This window comes from Peromyscus eremicus, chromosome 9 (assembly GCF_949786415.1).
Source record: "Peromyscus eremicus chromosome 9, PerEre_H2_v1, whole genome shotgun sequence".
NCBI classification, from domain to species: domain Eukaryota; kingdom Metazoa; phylum Chordata; class Mammalia; order Rodentia; family Cricetidae; genus Peromyscus; species Peromyscus eremicus.
Genome location: NC_081425.1, coordinates 71,952,096 through 71,972,449, shown reverse-complemented (window position 1 = coordinate 71,972,449; position 20,354 = coordinate 71,952,096). Strand labels below are relative to the sequence as shown.

Sequence of the window (20,354 nt, the reverse complement as noted above, 5' to 3'; positions counted from 1 at the left end):
CCATTGTACCCGGCTGCTGAAAGGAGAAGGAGGCAAAAAGCTAAACATGGGATGAATTCTGAACCTTTTAACCTGGCTGAAGTATGTTGGTTGCTGTTATGCAAATACCTTCAATCCTCTGCTAAGTTCCGTGGAAATAATTTTCTTGAATGACAGGTTGATTCAGCAAGGATTCAGTCGGTGATTAATCCCCCTTTGATCTGGGGTATTCACTTAACTACCAGTTACCTCGTTCTGACAAAGTGCAACTGAGATTAGGGAGATCACTAGAACACTACCAGCCCGTGCGTTTATTCTCTATAACCTTTTAAAGCAAGGGCCAAGAATGCAATTTATTCTCAGTTTTTGAAGATGCAAAGTCCTGCCTGCTAAGTTAGAAAGTCAATTGAATACCAAATGAAGTTTATTTCTTACATAAGAGAACAAACATTTCTTTTTTTGCTCTGCCTATCAATGATATTAGGAATCATAGGCTTTGAAGAGAGAGAAAAACAAAGGCTACATTCCAAGTACAGCTTCTTGTTTTGTGTCGTGTGCTAGAGTGCATGCTTACTGCCCCCAGATAACCCAAGAATCAAAGGAATGGCTACAGTTATGCTAAAAAAACACTTGTGTTTCATGTGTCTTTGAATCCAGCCACCCCCGGACCACTAGAAAAAACTCAGTGTAGTACAGAAATCCAGCTAGGGAGACATGCAGCACACAGTCTTGTTAGCTTTTATTTTCGTGAGGAAGTAGATAGAGCCTTATATTCTCATTAAAATAATAACTGCATTCATTTCTCCATAACTGGTATCATTGCCAAAGTACGTGAAAAGTCATTCCCTTAAGTGTTTTCTGCCTTTTGCTTTATCTTTTCTTTCATATATAGACTTTGAAATATCTGTGCAGTTCTAAGAAAAAAAATCAGATGTATTTCATGCTGTTTTTCAAAGAATTCATTTTTTAAAACTATTATGTTAGTGTTAGTATTTATTTTTCAAAATGTCAAATTGAAGATTTATTCCTTTAGTATACTTCATGTCCTATAAATACATAGGTACATAATATACATACCATTATTTGTAACAAAATTTGTTTTTAATTTTTTATCAATGATTAACTTTATAAATAAGACAAAACATTCTTATAAATGTTTTGTAGTTGCTCATTTTCCTAGTAGCAATCTACAATAAAAGTTACTGTTTAAATCATTTCTTACGCTTTTCTGACTCAAACCTTTTGTAATTAATTTATAAATCAAAACAACTCAAAGAAATGCATACGTAAGTTTGTGACACACTGGCCTCCTGTAGTTCCAATTTAATCGTCAGTTTTCAAATACTTTGGAAGATCAGAAAAAAATGTCAAAGGTCAAGATTCCATAGTTATGTTGCTAAGAAACTCATGTTTTTAGTAGTTAACTACTCCATGTAATAAATAGTGAGGTAATAAAGTATTCACTGTAATTTAAAATATGCCATTATGGAATATACATATATATATATATATATGTTATATATGTATATATATAACATAGGCATTTGTGTGTTTCTGCAATGTGTTCCATGCTGTGTAGCTGAGTTTACCTGTGAGCCATTTCAGCATTGTTCATACATCTCTACAAACAGCATTAGTTCACAATATTGAAGATTCATTGAAATGAAACTTGCTAAGGGTCCTATGAGATTTGTCTTAGAAAATAGTTAAAAACCTTAAAGAGCTGGTAGCTTTCCTTTTTCTTCACCACCCGTTTTATACCTGTAACATGGTGTAACATAGGTAGCCTGCAGAAGCACTGTGGTTTAACTCCCACTCATAGCTGCCCTGTAAGCATGATACCCTGAGGTCTAGGTTTTCCTTAAGCCCTGGATACTTTGTGTGATTGACACCAGTGTGCCTTAGTGTTTGATGTTCCAGTCCTAACAGATGAGGGCCGAATGCCCAGGAATGGAGAGATGAGTTTTCCTATAGGAGGTACAAATTTGCAGACTGCGTGTTTCCTTTAAATGTCCTTTATTAGATGATAGTTTCTGTTTTAAAAAAAAAAAATCATTTTTGATAAATACTAGTAATGATGATAATTTAAAAAATTAAAAATGTTTACCTTTTCTTCAAGGCACTTGAGTGCCCTCTGCAGGTTACAAGCAGATGATTAATGACTATAATTTAAAACTGGGTTTTTTTTCCCCTATTCAAAAAATATCACCTGCTTCCTTCAGATCCAAAAAAAAAAAAAAAAATGTGATCCTATTTGTATTGTTCAGTGTTAATTGTCGGTGATCAAATTGGGAATTTCCTTTCTCTGCTGGTTTTATTGTTGAGTTTAGTACAAGGAATGTCATACCAGTGAAATATCCAGAATTTTATCTAGGGCTCTTTAGACATTGGACCTACAGTAGCGCACATTCCCTCACTGAAAGAAAATATGGGGAATATTTCAATATATTTAAATTTATTCAAAACTTTGAGAATAGCTTCATGTTACCGTTTATCTTTTTTAAAAACCCATACATTTGAAATAGCAAGCCCTGCTTTTTCAGTTTGCATCAAGTAAAATGACATGAATTCTAAAATTTACACCTTTTAAATAATAAAGTTTAATAATTACATGAATGAAAAAATTAAAAGTTGCACAAGTAAATCTGGTGGTGTCATGTTAGGGGTCCGTGTTTTAAGGGACCAGTCGACCTCGCTTTGGTATTGTTAGTCTGTAGGCTTCCCAACTAATAAAAGTATTTTTAGTTGAAGGCAGCATTTTCCCCTCTGAGGTGTAGAATATGCCCCATGCAGAATACACGAGCCCCTCGACTTAGTGTACGCTTCCTTTCTTTTGGGCACAGCAGATTCGTCTCTAAGATATAGTACATCTGTGACGCTGTAGAGCTTGGTGCTGCTGGCACTTCTCATTCAATTAACTCAGCAAGGCTGCCGGGGAAGCTAAGTATGAGAACAAGAGAAGTGACTTGATCAGATTCGTAGAAACAGATTTCTTTGCAAGCAGTGTAATGATTCTGATCATCAACCTTGAAAAGCAAATTAGAACAGGCAGATGACTATTGAAAATTCTTCCAGTGCTCCGCTGTTGCTACTGTGATGGTCATGGCTCAGCCAGAGGCAGAGGAAACACACACTGCTTGGGGTCGACAAAGGAAACATCATTAAAGTGAATGTTTACATTGTGTTTATTGAAGTGTTCAAAGTCTGTGTGTTGCCTCTTCAAGCAGCCTGCTGCTCTTCGGAGGATTAAAACTGCATAGCTGATAGTAAAAACCAGTTACTTAGACATTATACAGACAGATGGCTTTGAAACAGAATAGTGCTTTTGCTTGTATTTTTTTTTTTCTATAAAAACTGTATCCCGTTCAGGGTGAGGGACCTTCATTTACTCCTACACATTCCACTTTTTTCCAAGTCCTTTATATGACTTTCCTCTCAGAAACTGTTATGCTAAAATAATGGTTTTATTTCTTAATACACCAAAAATAACAGAACATGAAAATGATTATGAAATTACTGGCATGGCTGTCCAATTGAGTATTAGTGTGTGTTGGACAGCTTCTTCCAGATTGGTGTGGGGACTCTTGGGAGCGACATTTATCTTGAGCTCCCTCACACAAATTAAATGGATAATGGCAGAGTCACTGTATAACAAACATGCCAACCTGACATTTGAGAGTTTAATAAATAGTATTTGTACCAGTAAAATGAGAAAGTTGACAGAAATATCGCAAGTTTAGCTTTAATCTTATTGTTGTTGTTTTGTTTTTTGAGACAGGGTTTCTCTGTGTAGTCCTGGCTGTCCTGGAACTCTCTCTGTAGACCAGGCTGGCCTCAATCCATCTTCCTCTGACTCCCAAGTGCTGAGATTAAAGGCATACACCTTCACCACCCGCCATTACTGATCTTCCTAATATGAACAATATAAATTACTTTTCAATTGTAAAACTAGTATGGCATTTAATAGGGATTAAAGGGGCTGGGTCTGAGATAGCTCAGTCAGTAAAAAGTACTTGCTTCATAAGCTTGACCTAAGTTGGCTCTCCAGTGCCCACATGACAATCCAAGGTGTAATGGCTTGTACTTGTAATCCCAGCTCTAGAGAAGCAGAGACGGGCAGATTCCTGGGGTGCATTAGCCAGCCTGAGCAGCGAGTCCAACGCCCCAGTGAAAAGCCGAGTCTCAAAAAACAAAGTAGATGGCTTCTGAGGAGCAACACCCAAAGTTGACCTTGGGCCTCCATGTGTGTGGCCACAGTCACTTGCATACACAAGAACATGCACATGTGCACACACACACACACGAAAGTTGAAGTACTACACTCTCCTGCATCCCTTAGGTGATGTTGATTGAAAGTTCATTATAGAACCCCTTGCAAAGTAGCTAAATTCTGAAGGACTGTTTTCTTAGACTCACTATCAAGACAAATTGTTAATCTCTATTTTCATTCACCGTTTCTGCAACACATGGAGCATCCTACATTGATTATTTCATAGTTCAGAATCAATAAAAATCCTTTTTCTGTAATGAGAAGATTTGTATGAATCTAAAATAAAGCAGGTTCCAGTCCTCTGACGTGGCTTTTGCAGATCAGTAACAGGAGAGGGTTAGTGATGCTTGTAACCTTTTAAACTAATGTCCTACCAAAGGGCTTCGTGTGTGTGTGTGTGTGTGTGTGTGTGTGTGTGCATATGTGTTTTGTGTCCTGAGAATTGAACCCCAGGGCTAAGCATGTGCTCCACTACTGAGCTATATTCTCAGCCTCAAGGAATTCAACTAATATGACTGTCACTGGCCTTAAGCCCAAAACGCATCTTCCCTTACACATACTAAAATAGCACATACTATTCATTGTATTTAATGTTGAGACCTAAACATGAACTAGACACATCAGAATGAAAAGTTGCTGAGCAATCCAGAATCGAAACTGGAGTCCTTGTGTAGTTGATGCCTAATTTTAAACTTTCAACATGGTTCTCCTATTTTTATGGCACTCCAGATGTAGGCAAACAAGAAAGTAGTACAGACTTGGATCGTGCATTATAACTTCTACAATGTATTGATATTTTAATATGGAAAAATACTCTTCACCATTGTTCATACAGAAACTGTCCAAAAGGATGGTGGCTGAATCACCAGGTAGACAAGAGGAGCATCCCAAGGGCAACTTACATCTCTGTAGGTCTGTCCGACAAGCCTGAAAAGACAAAAAGTCGATTACAAAGAGCCCATTTGTGCAAGAAAATACCTTTTGCCTCCAAGTGGTTTCAGTTTGGATGTGTAGAATAAAGTAATTGCGTTTAATTCAGTGTGTTTAACATGCCAGGTTAAATCCAGATATGAACATGCCTTCATATTAAATATGTGTCTTCCCATTGACCCATTTTATTGCTACATTGTCAGTGAAGAAACTATAATGTATAGATACTATTAAAGGGAAAACATACACGAGGAAATTCCATATGATCATATCAATACTGAAATGCATATGATTTATAGTCACTCATTCACATCTAGGAAAATTTCTGCCTTGTAACATTACAAGCCATATATTCATTGGAAGTGTGTGTGTGTGTGTGTGTGTATGTGTCCTCAAATTGATTTATTTTACTATGCAAATCCTTTCCCTAGCTCCTACCTAATTTTTTGGCAGTGACATTTATCTTCACATCTTTTTATTACCAAAGCCACTAGGAACAAATAAGAATCTGAGGAATGGTATAATGCGTAGCAGAATCTTAAGTGTGTGATAAAGACAGTTGTCTTCCCACCTAGACACATCAACATCTGTTATTAGATGATGTGAGTGTGAAAAGCTCCCTGTGCAAGCTGTGCTTTGACTGCATTGCACACAGGTAAGGTGGACTCTGATTGCCACTTCTAGCACTCTGGGAAGCTCGTGGCATTAACGGCACCACTCACTGCAGAGTATTCAGTTTGTAAGACTTAACGTTAGTTAAGGTTGCGGTCCTGGGAGATGCGTGGCTCTGCTTCAGTGAACCTCAGAAATTCCCTCCTGGAACTTACTCTACAACAAACAGCTTTGTAGGCTCCCCGCTGTTTCCCAGAGCAAACCTGGTTTGATTTGATACTATATGATCAGGGAGGCACCCCCTTCCATAAAGTCACAGCTTTTGACCATTCCTGTACAGTGATGAAATGGACTTGCTAATGTCTAAGAAAAGTATGTGATTCTCCCTCTCTCTCTCTCTCTCTCTCTCTCTCTCTCTCTCTCTCTCTCTCTCTCTCTCTCTCTCTCTCCTCTGTGTGTGTGTGTGTGTGTGGTGATAAAGATGGAAGGAACACAGAGCCTTGCACACTTACTAAGCCAGTACTCTGCCACTATTCCCAGCCCCCAGTGATACTTTAAACATTTCTTTTAACCATACGACCAAAGAATAGTCCTTGACGTCACAAAGGCCTGATTTCACATCCTAACGCGCTGTTTACAAGCTGGGTGGTCCCGGGGAAGTTATTTAACCTTTGTGGTCTTTGGTTTCTTGTTTCTTGGGGTTACTGTGAGCACTGAATGATACCAAGTTAGAAATTGGTAAGTATTTAATGCCCATTCCTTTCTATATCAAAGATTTGTAACCGCCTTTCCATGGACCTGTCTGTTTTTAAATGCCTGTAGTTTTGAGCGTGCAGCTGTGTGTTATGTTGCAGCAGCTGGTCTGTTGCCTCACTGGGGCCTTAGAGTCAGTAAACAGCTGCAAAACAGGGGGTGTTCCGTCCTGAATTCACAGAACGACATTCACTCAAAAGTCACATAAACAATAGTCATGTTTAGTAAAAGCAAAGCTGAGTGAAAGTAAAATTTGCCCTCAGAAACAGTGCACAAATTCAATGATAAGCCACAAACTGTTAATGGAGCTCAGTTGATTTCTGGAGGTCTTTCCATTGTCCAAAGAAAGGTATGTGTCATTTATGATAAATTCCTGTGAGTGGAAGTCACTGTGATAAGATGAATCACTGATTAAATATGAACTGGCTATCTGGTAGAGATGACTATATTGTGAACATTCTATCGTATTTATTATGCCATACCTGCCCAGAAAGAAAAAATGTAAGATTTGACTAAGGGCTTGCTTTCCCAGAATTTACAATTTACAATTTACAAAAGATCTAAAAGTGCTTAGATCTCTTTTATTTATTTATTTAAATGTTTAAAAGTATTTAATTGACAAATACTTGTCAGGTGGCCTGACTTACAATTTAATGGGACATTACTGAGTTATAAAATTTAGCTTCTAAAAAGCTGCTTCATTTGTTTCAAAACAAGGGCATTCATGCTAAAGGGAAAATAGTAATTACAGAAAAGAGACTTTAGGGCTGGAGAGATGGCTTGGTGCTTAAAAGACTGACTGCTCTTCCCTAGGACCCAGGTTCAATTCCTAGCACCCATGGGGCAGCTCACAACCATCTGTAGCTCCAGTTCCAGGGGATCTGACACTCTTCTGGCTTTCAAAGGCACCGGGCATGCTCATAGTACACACACATACAGGTAGTCAAAACACCCAGATAAATGAAAACAAATAAATGATATTTTTAAAAGAGACTTTAATTTGTTGGAAAGTGGACGGAACTGGTGATAGCTGTACTTAGGAAAACAAGCCAGGCTCAGAAAGACAGTTTTATCTTCTGTGTGGAATCTGTATTTAAAAAGTACAAGACATGAAGAAGAAGGGGATCTTTTGGGGAAAAGGAAGGGGACCAGTGGGAGGAGGAGGATGGAGAATGAGGATTTGAATATTCAGTGCATGGTCTACGTGCCTGGAAATGTCACAATAAAGCCCATCATTTTGTAAAATGAATACATTCTAGTGATTTTTAAAGTAAGAGTGGCACAGTGCCTAATAAAGGAGGTTTTCTTCCCTCTAATTCTATCAATCCTTTTGCCCAAATGAGCTCCATGCGGTACTGTGGAGCTCCAGATTTCTGTGGGCAGGAGACGCGATCCTGTGTGGGGAGCAGCATCTCCACCAGAGCACCAGACTTACTGACATCTACAGAAGTGAATGACTGGATGCCGAGGGCCACAGGTGGCCCTCAGGAACTTCTGCTGCAGACCACCCTGTCCACTCAAGCTGCTTCCTAACATTCAACTCCTGTGCCCATCACCCCTCACACATATGGTTGTCAGTGCCCAAGCACTGTATATACATCTCAGTAGTTATTTCTCTTTGTATTTCCTTTTTTTTTTTAATATTTATTTATTATGTATACAATGTTCTGCCTGCATGTATACCTGCATGCCAGAAGAGGGCACCAGATCTCATTATAGATGGTTGTGAGCCACCATGTGGTTGCTGGGAATTGAACTCAGGACCTCTGCTAGAGCAGCCAGTGCTCTTAACCTCTGAGCCATCTCCCCAGCCCCCTGTATTTCCTTTTTATCTCTGCCAGATGCACTGGTTTTACATTGCCAGTTCTAACAAAATTTCTGCTGATTTTTAAAAATAAATTCACATAAAGGAGAATGTTGAATAACAGTTAAGCAATAACCGTTCAAGGTACATATCTAACATAGAAGTTGAAACTCAGGATGCACAAACGTGACCTAGGGCCTTCATAGAAATCAAAGCTAGATGCTTAGGGAATCTATAATAGAGGAAAGCGTCATACTGTCTAAGATTTACAGTGAAGCTTGAGGAGTTCGTGACCAGCATAGTGAAGGGTGTACTCTGATGGGTTAGGCCGAGCATGGTTCAAATACCATCTCTCTTCAAGCAGACCTTGGGCCCAGGGTCCTCACTTTCAAAATAGTACTATTACCTTGTAACATGAGTGTATGGATTACATGAAGTTGCACATGCTTCTATTCATAGCCTCTGAGCATGAATACAGGTTTTTTTTTTTTTTTGATGTTTTAGTAAACTAGGAAAAGGCCAAGTGTTTACATATTTTTTTGATAACGTTTTTGTAAACTAGGGAAAGGTCAAGTGTTGAATCTTGCAGCACATAGACTTTATCTCAGTGGCAAATGAGCTAACAAGAGCGTGCGCAGACACACAGAAAATGAGCACACACTGTTTGCAGTGATGCTGCTACGGTCCCAGCTCTCAGAAGGCTAAGAAAGGAGAAAAATGAGATCCTACCTTACGAAAAGAAGGAGATGGAGGGAAGGAGAAAGAGATGACGCAAGTGAATGCATACACATATCCTTATAACTGATGAATTTCTCTGTTTTGTTAACCAGGAAGCCAAGAGCTGAAATTCCCGCCTTTATTAAGGGAGTGAAGAGTCTTTTCTCCACACGTGGTTAGCAGCTTTTAAAAATGGTTTTAATTACACTATTCTGTCTCTCCTTCTGTCTGTGTCTCAATATATTTTGCCCCGTTATGTTCTACTGTGCTACACTCTTGCCCTAGTCCTGATTGATGCTATGCTATTCTGTGTTCATTGTAATTTTTGAAAAATTTGGAATAAGGCTAAAAGTAATTACTTTTGCAAATAATGGCATGAGTCCACTGCTCACTAAGGATCTGGGCCCAATTTAAGGGGGAAAACATAGAGAAACACAAATCTGATTTTTGTCAGGCATTTTCCTGTCAAACGTTTGATTATGTTTCATTCCTGCCCAAACATAGTTACATTATTTATCAATAAGGCCTTCACTTCTAATATCATTAGAATCTGATGGATTATTAAAAGTGGGAGTGGCTGGGGATGCCTGAGTTCCATCTCCTGAACCCACATCCTTCCCCCTTGTGAGCCCTGCAATTGGCTGGCCAGCCTTTCCTAGTCAGCCAGCCTCGGGTCCCAGTGAGAAATGATGTCTCAAAAGAGCAAGGCGAATGGATCCTGAGGAAGGACAACTGAGGCTGCCACAAACACACAAGCCCATACCCACATGTACACACCAAGAAAGAAACTTTAAAAAAAAAAAGCACATCAAGCTGGCTGTGGTGGCGCACACCTTTAATCCCAGCAGTTGGGAGGCAGAGGCAGGCAGATTTCTGAGTGTGAGGCCAGCCTGGTCTGAGTTCCAGGATAGTCAGAGCTACATAGTGAGAGTCTGCCTCGATAGACAGATAGATCAATAGATAGATCGATAGATAGATAGATAGGTAGATAGATAGATAGATAGATAGATGATTGATTGATAAATACATAGATAGAGTGATAGATGATAGATAGATAGATAGATAGATAGATAAGTAAATAAATAAAATAAAATCACATCAATAACTGCATGAATGTATGTTTTCAAAGAAAGCTACAGTTCCAGTAATGTTCTTCCCAAAAATACTTAGGGGACCCCTCTGAAAAATCCTTGGAAGCTACTTTGGAAGCCCTAGGAGGAGAATGAAGCTTGTAGCTTCCTCTTCTTAAAAAACAAACAAAACAAAACACAACCTGCATTTATTTCTTTTGTGAAGGCGTGCACACGTGCGAGATCAGAGTGCAACTTGCAGGGTCAGTTCTCGCCTTCCACTCCATGGGTCCTGGGGATTGAACTCAGGCTGTCAGCCTTGGTGGCAGGCATCTCTACCCACTGGACCATCCTGCCAACCTTGGTTGGCAGTACAGACATAATAAACCCACATTTCTAGAAGCCAAAATATTTCAATATCAGAGTTGTTTGGGTTCCATTTACACAGGTCATAAAGATAAATTCTAAAAATAAAAGTAGTAATTTGGGGATCTTTTGAAGAAAATATCTATTTTGACAGGAAAATTACAGCAATTGCACCTGGAGTGTGGTACAGTCGAGGGTTGAGATTGCTTAAAATGAAGAGGAAATAAAAGCATGTTTGTACACATGTTTTCGTATTCTGATTTGAATGCCCTATCAAGAGAAACTAAGAATTATGGTTTATGGATCATTCTTATGACAATCTTGTGGTTATTTGTATTTTGTGCTAAATATTTCCTTACATTTTTACTTCAATTATTTCTAACTGTTCACCCACAAACACTGTAAGGCTGACATAATTACTTCTTTTTAATTCACAAAAGGTGTGTATTTACCTATTTGTTATATTGCTGTTCATGCTAGCATGCTGCTTCTGTGGCACGACTATTTTGAACACACAGAAGGTAAATAAATATTGTATGTTGCTGTGATGGCTATTCTTGACTACATCTGGAATTAACTAAAAACCCAGCAGCTGGGCACACCTGTAAGGGATTTTTTTCTTGATTGGATCATTTGAGGTAGGAAGATGCACCTTAAATCTGGGCCTCACCTTCTGGTGGCAGCGTATATAAAGGACATGGAAGAAGGAAGCTTTTGTTTTTGCCTGCTTGCCCTCATCCTCACTGGCAAGTTCATCTATCCTCCTGCTACGGCATTCCTTTACTAGTATTAGAACCTATTTTTTTTTATTCAGGGTGTCACTGTTACTGAAGATCAGTTGAGACATCCAGCTTCATGGACTGAAAGCTAATGGCCTCTTGGACATTTCATCAGGAAGCTGTCATTATTGGATTAGCTGGGCTATAGCCTGTAAACCACGCTAATAGATCCTATTCATATACACTATCAGTTAGCCTGCCAGTTATGTTCATCCAGAGAACTCTGCCTATACAGTTGCACAGAAAACCCAATAACTTAAGTCAATGTATGATAAGAATTATTATCTTGTAATGCAGTTAAAATGGAAGTAAAATTGGCCTCATTGGCTTAGTAATCACATAAAAATAAAGTCAAGGTGTAGAGCATATATTTGCAAGGTGGCAACTAATTAATAACAATCCCTTATTAATAGTGTCTAGAAGAACTTGGTGTACCAGCAGTATACAAAGTAGTGCCAAGCCTAGGGCAGACAACGGCTATCCATTGCCCCCATAGGGAAAAAGGTTTTTAGTAGTTACGACAGAAGGGACAAGAGTGAACATCAGAAAAGGAGTGTGGAGAATGTTAAATATGTATCTGTGGATGTGGCCACCAGCTGGGTATACTGGCATGCCTGTCATCCCAGCACTCAGGAAGCAGAAGCAGGAGGATTGCCACAAACTCTAGGCTAGTCTCATAATGAGTTTCAGGATATCTTGAGCTATAGAACAGTATCCTGCCACCAACCAAACCCAAACCATACTAGTACCAATAGGGAATATGTATTGAAGAATAAGGAAGTATACCGGCCTTTAATTCACATAAATGTATCTTAGAAACAGGAAGATTTATACCTAATATTGACCCATTACAATAATGTGTAAGAACATAATAACCAGTTAAGAGGATTTTAATAAAATCAAAACATCTTGCAAGACATCAGAGCCATTTAAATAACCGCACAATAGCATTGATTTGACCGTGTTCTCTTCAGCTCTGTTTTAGTTTAAAACAAATGGTTACATTTGTCTGAAGCACTCTTCAACTACAGAGGAAGACCTGATGTTTGGAAGGAATGCTCACCTCTCGAGCCACCTCAGGTGTTGGGCTGGCATAGCAACTGTACCCTGAGACCTAGCCGCACCTCAGGTTCTGCTTCTTTCCCTTTAAAACCAAGTATGCTTTTCAAAAGTGAAATTATGCAGCAGCACAAAGTTTGGAGATGAAAAGTGTCTGGTAAACAAGCTTCAACACGGCTCAGAAGTTAGGTTCTCCCAAAAGGAGTGTCACAGTAGAGTCTGTGTGGAGATTCAGCTGGGAATTCTCTATACTAATGTAGGTGCAGGACACAGTGTTTACTAACGGAGAGATTATTAGAGTGCTATCAGCTTGATTGCTTGAGCAAGAGGTGGTTTGGGGAGGATTGCATATGGCAGTAGCAAAAAGCAGCCAACTAGCACTTCCCTTTAGACCCAGCACTTGGGAGAGAGAAGCAGGAAGATCTCTGTAAGTTCAACATCAGCCTGGTCTACACAGAAAGTGAGTTAGAGCCTAGGCAGGGCTGTATAGTGAGACTCTGTTTTGAAATAGAAAAGAAAGGAGGTAGGGAGGGGAGGGAGGGAGGGAAGAGGGGAGAGGAGGAGAGGAGAGTGAAGAAGGGAGCTGAGGGAAGGGAAGGGAAGGGGAGGGAAGGGACAGGGAAAAGGGCAGGGAAGGAGGGAAGGGGAGGGAAGAAAAAACAGCCAACTTTTGGTCAGTTTTATTATTATGCTAACTTCCTGGCAGATAATGTGTCCCCTACATCAAGAGGGAATTATTCTGTATCCACATTACTGGCTCTCATCTCTGCCCCCCAAACATGCCTTGTATTGTGTAGTTTGGTGCCAGGTACATCTGGTAGCAGAAGGCAGAGGTATGGACTCACCCCATCCTTATGTGTTCAGCAGCATTCACTGGGTGAGAAGCAGATCTAAGGGTGCTCCAGTCGCTAACAATTGTCCAGTCAGTGTGCGTCATCCAGATGCTTCCCAGTGCCTTTATGCTGCGTGATTAGCCATGTGTTGACCCTCACCGTGAATACTACAAAGCTTTGTTTACTCGTCTAATGCAGAGAAAACTCAGCTGACCTTATGTGCTTAGTTGGCCCTCGGCACTGGTACAGCCTTAGCATCCATGCTGCTCTTTCTCCAGGGCTCTCAGCACTTCTGTACTCCAGAATTTCTGGGATGACATCAAAGTTTCTGTGCCCCCAGGTAAGTACCAGGAACCTTTTGTGTTGCAGCATTCAGAGGATTTACTTTGCAATTAGCATCATAGAGTGGGTAAAGCTTTCCACAAAGCCCAGCGGTAAAACTTTTGAGAATGGGAGTATTCCTCATTGGGGTCTAGGGTCTCTGCGCTACTTCTCCATCACACTACGTCTGTGACCCCCTATCCATCCTGCTCATCTGGCCCACCCTGATAAGGTAACCATGGAACTTATTTGTTTATGATTGCAGATGGGGAACGAGGCCTCATGAGTTTAAGGGAGCTTCCTCCTTCATGAGCAGAGACTGGCAAATCTTTTTAATGAATGACTGGTTCTCTAGAGCTGAAACACAAAACCCAGATTCAAACAATGAGGGAAACTATACAATGACATCATCTACATCACTTCCCATATGGGAAGCAAATAGGGATGGGAGAAATGACTAGGTTCTCCCCGACCCCCATTTATTTTGTGTGTGTGTGTGTGTGTGTGTGTGTGTGTGTGTGTGTGTGTGAGAGAAACGGCTAGGTTTCCCCCCCACCCCCCATTTATTGTGTGTGTGTGTGTGTGTGTGTGTTCTCCCCCCACACCCATTTATTTCGTGTGTGTGTGTGTGTGTGTGTGTGTGTGTGTGTGTACATGCCACAGCACATATGTGGAGATCAGATGATAACCTGTAGGAGTCAGATCTTGCTTTTCACCATACAGGCCCTGAGGATCAAACTCATGTCAGGCTTTTACCTGCAAAGTCACCTTCCCTGCTCCCCTTTCCCTCCCTCTCTTCCTAACATCATGTCAATGTAGGTATTAAATTTTATCATTTATGTGCCACATAATTTTGAGAGAAGAGTCAAATTTTTACTAATATAGGAGAAGTGGTGGTGGTGGTGATTATGGGCAGATCACAGAAGAAAGAAAAACATAGAGTTACAAAAACCTTTCCCATACAGTGTCAGTCACACACACACACACACACACACACACACACACACACACACACACACAAAATGTTGGGGGCTGAAGAGATGGCTCAGTGGTTAAGAACACTGACTGCTCTTCCAGAGGACCCAGGTTCAATTCCCAGCAACCACATGGCAGCTCACAACTGTCTGTAACTCCAGTTCTAGTGGATCTGGCATTCTCACACAGACATATATGCAGGCAAAACACCAATGCACATAAGACAAAAATAAATAAATTATTAAAACATTTTTAACATATTGTATTTACAGGTAACTACTCATTAGCATCTACTAGCACCAGGCATTGTTTTAGGCATGGGGAAGAGGAGTAGAATAAAACCTCCCATTACCATGGAGTTGGGCTATAGTAGAAGATGGAAAATAAAGACATGAATGAATGAAAGACAAATGGGATTGTGTGTTTACACACTATTTGAAATGAACAAAGAAAGAGAACTAAAGGGCTTGGGGTGGAAGGGTGTGCAACTTTTACAACATAATGAATCCTGGTCACAGAAATGGTGGAAGGTAACAGAAGGCAAAAGAGAACCACTTAGCCATCCAGAAAGGAGCTGAACATGCTGTGAAACAGCTCTTACCCATGCTGCTCAGGATGGAGCTGGTCAGTGCCTGAGTGACACCTGAGTGTGCCTATGCAGTCCCCCAGCACAGGTGACAGTACAATCATTGCTACTTCTCAAACCTAATGTCTTGATAAAAGTGGACATACTTGAGAACAACTACTGTCATCTTGTAGAATATTTAACTAGGCAAAGATGTGTTACATTTGTTTATGCTACAAAATATTACTTAAACTGTGTAAAGGTGTGTTACTTTTGTTTATGCTGCATTGTTGCTGGAGTTTTCTCCAGTCCTGCCCAGGCCCACAGCCACTCAGACCCAAATAAACACACAGACACTTATATTATTTAAACTGTTTGGTCTAATGGCTCAGACTTCTTGTTATCCAGTTCTTATATCTTAAATTAACCCATTTCTATTAATCTATGAGTTGCCACTGGCTTGTGGCTTACCAGTACTTTACATCTTGCTTCTCATGGCAGTGGCAGCTGGCAGTGTCTCCTGATTCAGCCTTCCACCTCCCAGCATTCTCCTCTCTCCTTATCCTGCCTATACTATACTTCTTGCCTGGCTACTGGCCAATCAGCATTTTATTTATCATCCAATCAGAGCAACACATTCACAGCATACAGAACATCCCACAGCACTGCATTTGTTTAATGATGCAAGGATGTGTGTTTGATTATGTAAAGATGTGTTGCTGTTTCACCTTACCTGCCTAAGGCACCTGATTGGTCTAATAAAGAGCGGAATGGTCAATAGCTAGGCAGAGAAAGGGATAGGCAGGGCTGACAGGTAGAGAGAATAAATAGGAAGATAAATCAAGGCTCAAAAAGAAGAGGAAGAATGAGAGAAGAAGGAGGAGAGAACAAGGGAGATGCCCATGGCAAGAAGCCAGGCAGACACCACCCAGCAGGCATAGAGAAGCAGTTGAAGTAAGATATACAGAAGTAAGAGAAGAAGCCCCAAGGCAAAAGGTAGATAAAGAGAAACAGATTAATTTAAGTTAAAAGAGCTAGCCAGAACCATGCCTACACTAGGCCCAGCATTCAAAACTAATAAGTCTCTGTGTCATGATTTGGGAGCTGGTTAGTGGCCCAAAAAGAGAAATCCTGGTAGACTGTAATTTTACAAAACACCAAAAATTCTAAATTGCATTAGTGAACCTATCTTCCAAAACAGGAAACTCTACAGGCCTGATGGAAAATTGTGCTTGAAGCAGTGTACCCTGTGTACGAATGCTTCTCAATAGCCCAGAGTCTGCTGTTTGGCTCACCTTTCCATTTCCTTTGGCTTCCAGTAAGTATGGCTGAAGTCAGAAATTGGAAGTTTATAGTTCAAGAAATGCCCGGGAGAAGGTCGTCAGGAACTGGTGAGAGTGTTTTGGATCACCTGAGGTGCTGACACTTGGACCAGACCTGATCTTGAGTTACTGAGGCCAGTTGTCACCCTGGGGCATACGGGAACAAAATGGAAAGAGGAATGCATTTGGTGGAGGCAGCACCAGTCTACTTCTTTTTTTTTTTTTTTTTTTTTTTTTATTAAAGATTTATTTATTTATTACATATACAGTGTTTTGCCTGCATGTGTCCCTTCAGGCCAGAAGAGGGCACCAGATCTCATTACAGATGGTTGTGAGCCACCATGTGGTTGCTGGGAATTGAACTCAGAACCTCTGGAAGAACAGCCAGTGCTCTTAACCGCTGAGCCATCTCTCCAGCCCCAACTTCTTAAGACAACAAACTACACCCAGGCGGCGGTGGCGCACACCTTTAATCCCAGCACTCTGGAGGCAGAGGCAGGCAGATCACTGTGAGTTTGAGGCCAGCCTGGACTACAGAGTGAGTACCAGGACAGCCAGGGCTATGCAGGGAACTATGTCTCAAAAAAACCAAATAAAAAACTACATTTATATTTATTGTATATGTGTGTTAGTATGTGTGTACATGTTTATAAATGTGTGTTTGTATACATATTTGTGTGTGTGTGTTTGTGTGTGTATATTTATATGTGTGTTTGTATGTATGTATACATGTTTGTATGTGTGTGTGTTGGTATGTGTGTGTGCACATACAACAGTGTTCATAAGGAGGTCACAGAGTTCTTTCCATTTATCATGTGGTCCTGAGAATCAAACCCAGGTCCTCAAACTTGGCATCAGGCATCTTCACCCCCTGAGCCACCTCACCAGCCCCAGTAGGCTACATCTAAGAACCACTTTGTCCGCCCAGAGAGGTAAACAGAACTCCCACTTTCCCAAATTCAGTAAATTGGCCATGTAGCCACGAACAGCAGCAGCAGGGATGAAGGAAACCGCCAGGATTCCATGTACATGGGTGGAGAGGCCTGAGTCAGACAGAAGCTTCTTGTGTCTCAGGTAACAATGCCAGGAGTGTGTGTGCCCATTATTTACCTATATTTATCTGATACTCTGTACAGCAGTTCAGACACATGTCCAAATTGCACAAATATCCTTCACTGCTCTTTAAAGATTATTTTTATTATTTTATCTATACAAGTGTCTGCCTGCATATGTGTATGTACATCATGTGTGTGCCAGGTACCCTTGGAGGCCAGAAGAGGATGTCAAAGTGACATGGTTGTGAGCAACCATGTCAGTGCTGAGAGCTGAAACCAGGTGCTCAGCAAGAGCAACAAGCACTCTTTACCTCTGATCTATCTGTCTCCCCAGCCCCCATTTACTGCTCTTAAATTAAGGGGAAACCAAGTAAAATCACTTAGTCAATGCCACACAAGGTTTTAAATCCTGGTGTCCAGAAGGACAATAATTACTATTACACAGGTGTTTATTTATGCTATATATGCAGCACTTTAGGCTGATTCTGAACCTGGGTAACTAAGATAGCTGGGTGCCATGGACAACTCAGCTGTCCCTGGGACTAATCCCTGGGCATTGTCTCCTCAGTCCTTCAATAACACGTGCAAGTTGGCTCTTTCAGTACTTCCATTGTACGAAGGAGGAAAACTGGTGCTTCGGAAGGTTAAATGCTGAAGTGAAGCCTCTGAGGCCAGGGTAACCTCTTTTGGGAGCCTTCTCTCTTGTCCATCTTCCAGGACACGAGCCACATTTGCAAAGCGAAGCCTCACATCTCCTCTTTCCCTTGGAGAAAGACACACAACACCGAAGCTACGGAACTACCGTTGATCTGCGTCCATCTTCTCCCTAGTGAGGAAGTGTGGCCATGTCTTCCCACCTTCCCTCCTTAACCCCACCTTGCCCAGTGGTGGCATCTCTGGTCCACGTATGCTCCCCAGCAACCCTGACAACGATGACTCTTAGTCACCTTGAGTCCCTCCATTTCCACAAGAAAATGATTCACTCAAATCTCACAGTCAAGAGGCGAGACCATTGTGACTGTGGTTCTGTGAAATGTCTCCTTTGGGGACGGGCTGTGCATTGCAGAGGCTAATTGTCAGAAAGTTTAATTGTTGCTCTGCAACTCCCGCTTCCTCGTGTGCTGGGGCACACCATAGGTGCTAATAGTGAGAAAACCTGCCTGCAACCCCGCTACTCTCTTCATTAAGCTAATGGAACATTTTCCTCTCATTTTCTCCCCAGGGTGGCCGTAGGAGTACAACCTGATAATTGTTGCTCTTACGGTAATTGGAGGTGGTGGGAGTACATATAATCTTATTGTCTTTTCCGTGTGGTTGTAGTTTATTTATGACCTATTGATAATTCCCAGCCAGCCGCAGAAAACGCAGTGAGTTCTGCATTAGCGTTCCCTCCCAGGAGAGCGACTACTCAACAAAGACTATTATTAGCCAGAAAGAACACCTACCAGGGATGGCCCACCATACCAAATATAAACTTCCTTCCTGCGGAGATTGACCCCTCTGGGTATCATGGGTGGGTTTTTTGTTGTTGTTTGGTTTTGTTTTTCTTCACTAGAACATCTAAAGCCTTAATCTGTACCCTTATTTAGAGGCGAAGACTAAACTTCATGAACCATTTTGAGAGGCTCTCCAAGGCCACCACACACTTTACTCGAAGTGATGGCAGTTGTATTTAGCCATTAAAGGTGTTGGAGTACTGTAACCCCAGGAGAAAAACCTCCACCAGCCTCCACCCCCTTGCCTGGTCTGCTGCGCTGTGTTGAGTATAGTTTGGAGCCAGTAAGCCTTTCTCCCAAAAGAAGGACACCCTTAGAGCCAAGCACAATGCAGGGTGATGCACTGAAACGGAAACACTAGTATTTCAATGTTTCTTGATGAAAGAGCAGTCGTACCGCCATCTACAAGCTGCAGCATTTTTCAGGGCGTTGAGTATTTTCTAAAAAACTTTCCACAATCCATATCTTTTATATTTGGTCTACATTTACTGAGGACAACTCAGATGTTGATGACTTTTCTGATTAAAGTAGTTCCCATTTGTACACTGCTTTTTAGTTTTGGACAAGAAAATGTCTTCTAAGCTATGTATACAAAGCTCACAGGTATAAAGCCTTCCTTGGCACCCATGAGACCGTACCTTTATGTTTCTGCCTCAACCTGGACGCTGATGACGGATAGTATGTTTATTAGTTATGTGGGGGGATCTTCCTGGAACAAGCGTTCTAACACAGACGAGAGTGGGAGAGAAGAGGTGTCTGCAGTGGACCAAAGCCAGGAGAGCTCCTGAAACGATGCCAGGTCGAGTTTGTATTCTCATTTTCCACTCCAAACCCACCAGTTGGAGAGGACAAGCAAGTGTTTACAGAAATCGCACATGGGAGTCAGCAGGTTGTTCAGGCAATGACCCATTGTTTCAGCTATTTCTCCAGGTCATTCTGTTCCGGGTAACAAGTGAAGTCATGCTTGGCAAATAGGCACACCAAGCCATGCTTTAAGTGAATCACTAAATGAATCACTTAACCAGTATCTAATAACTGGTCTCTTCTACCTTATTCTACTTCTGTGACTTTTGTGTCACTGGGACCAAATACCTACCGGGAATGACTTAGAAGAAGGAACGTCCGTTTGTCTCACAGTTTCAGTCTGTCCTAGTGGAGAAGGCATGGCGGAAGGGCTTAGGCTGTGGTGCCTGGAGCTTGTGACTCAGCTGTTCACATGTCAGCCAAGAAGCAAAGAAGCAAGCTGGGGCCCGAGGGTCTATTTTTCCTAGACAGGCTCCACCTCCTACAGGATTTCAAAGAAGTACAAGATGGAGAACCTAGCATTTCAAACATGAGTCCATGGGGACATATCCAAACCCTAACAGTACACATAGTCAAACATTTGAATTTTAAAACCTAATAAACTATAAATTAACACTTTGCCAGGTATCTAAGAATGTAGAAAT

The 20,354-nt window shown here is 41.1% G+C and overlaps 1 long non-coding RNA gene across 1 annotated transcript; it reads right to left on the bottom strand.

Moving 5' to 3' along the window:
* Positions 1 to 4,934: 4,934 nt before the first annotated feature.
* On the bottom strand, positions 4,935 to 20,134 carry LOC131920079 (uncharacterized). Its single transcript, XR_009381491.1, has 3 exons — positions 20,003 to 20,134; positions 16,329 to 16,502; positions 4,935 to 5,176 (listed from the first exon to the last, which is right to left on the bottom strand). It is a non-coding gene; the product is annotated as an uncharacterized LOC131920079 (long non-coding RNA).
* Between the last annotated feature and the right edge of the window lie 220 nt (positions 20,135 to 20,354).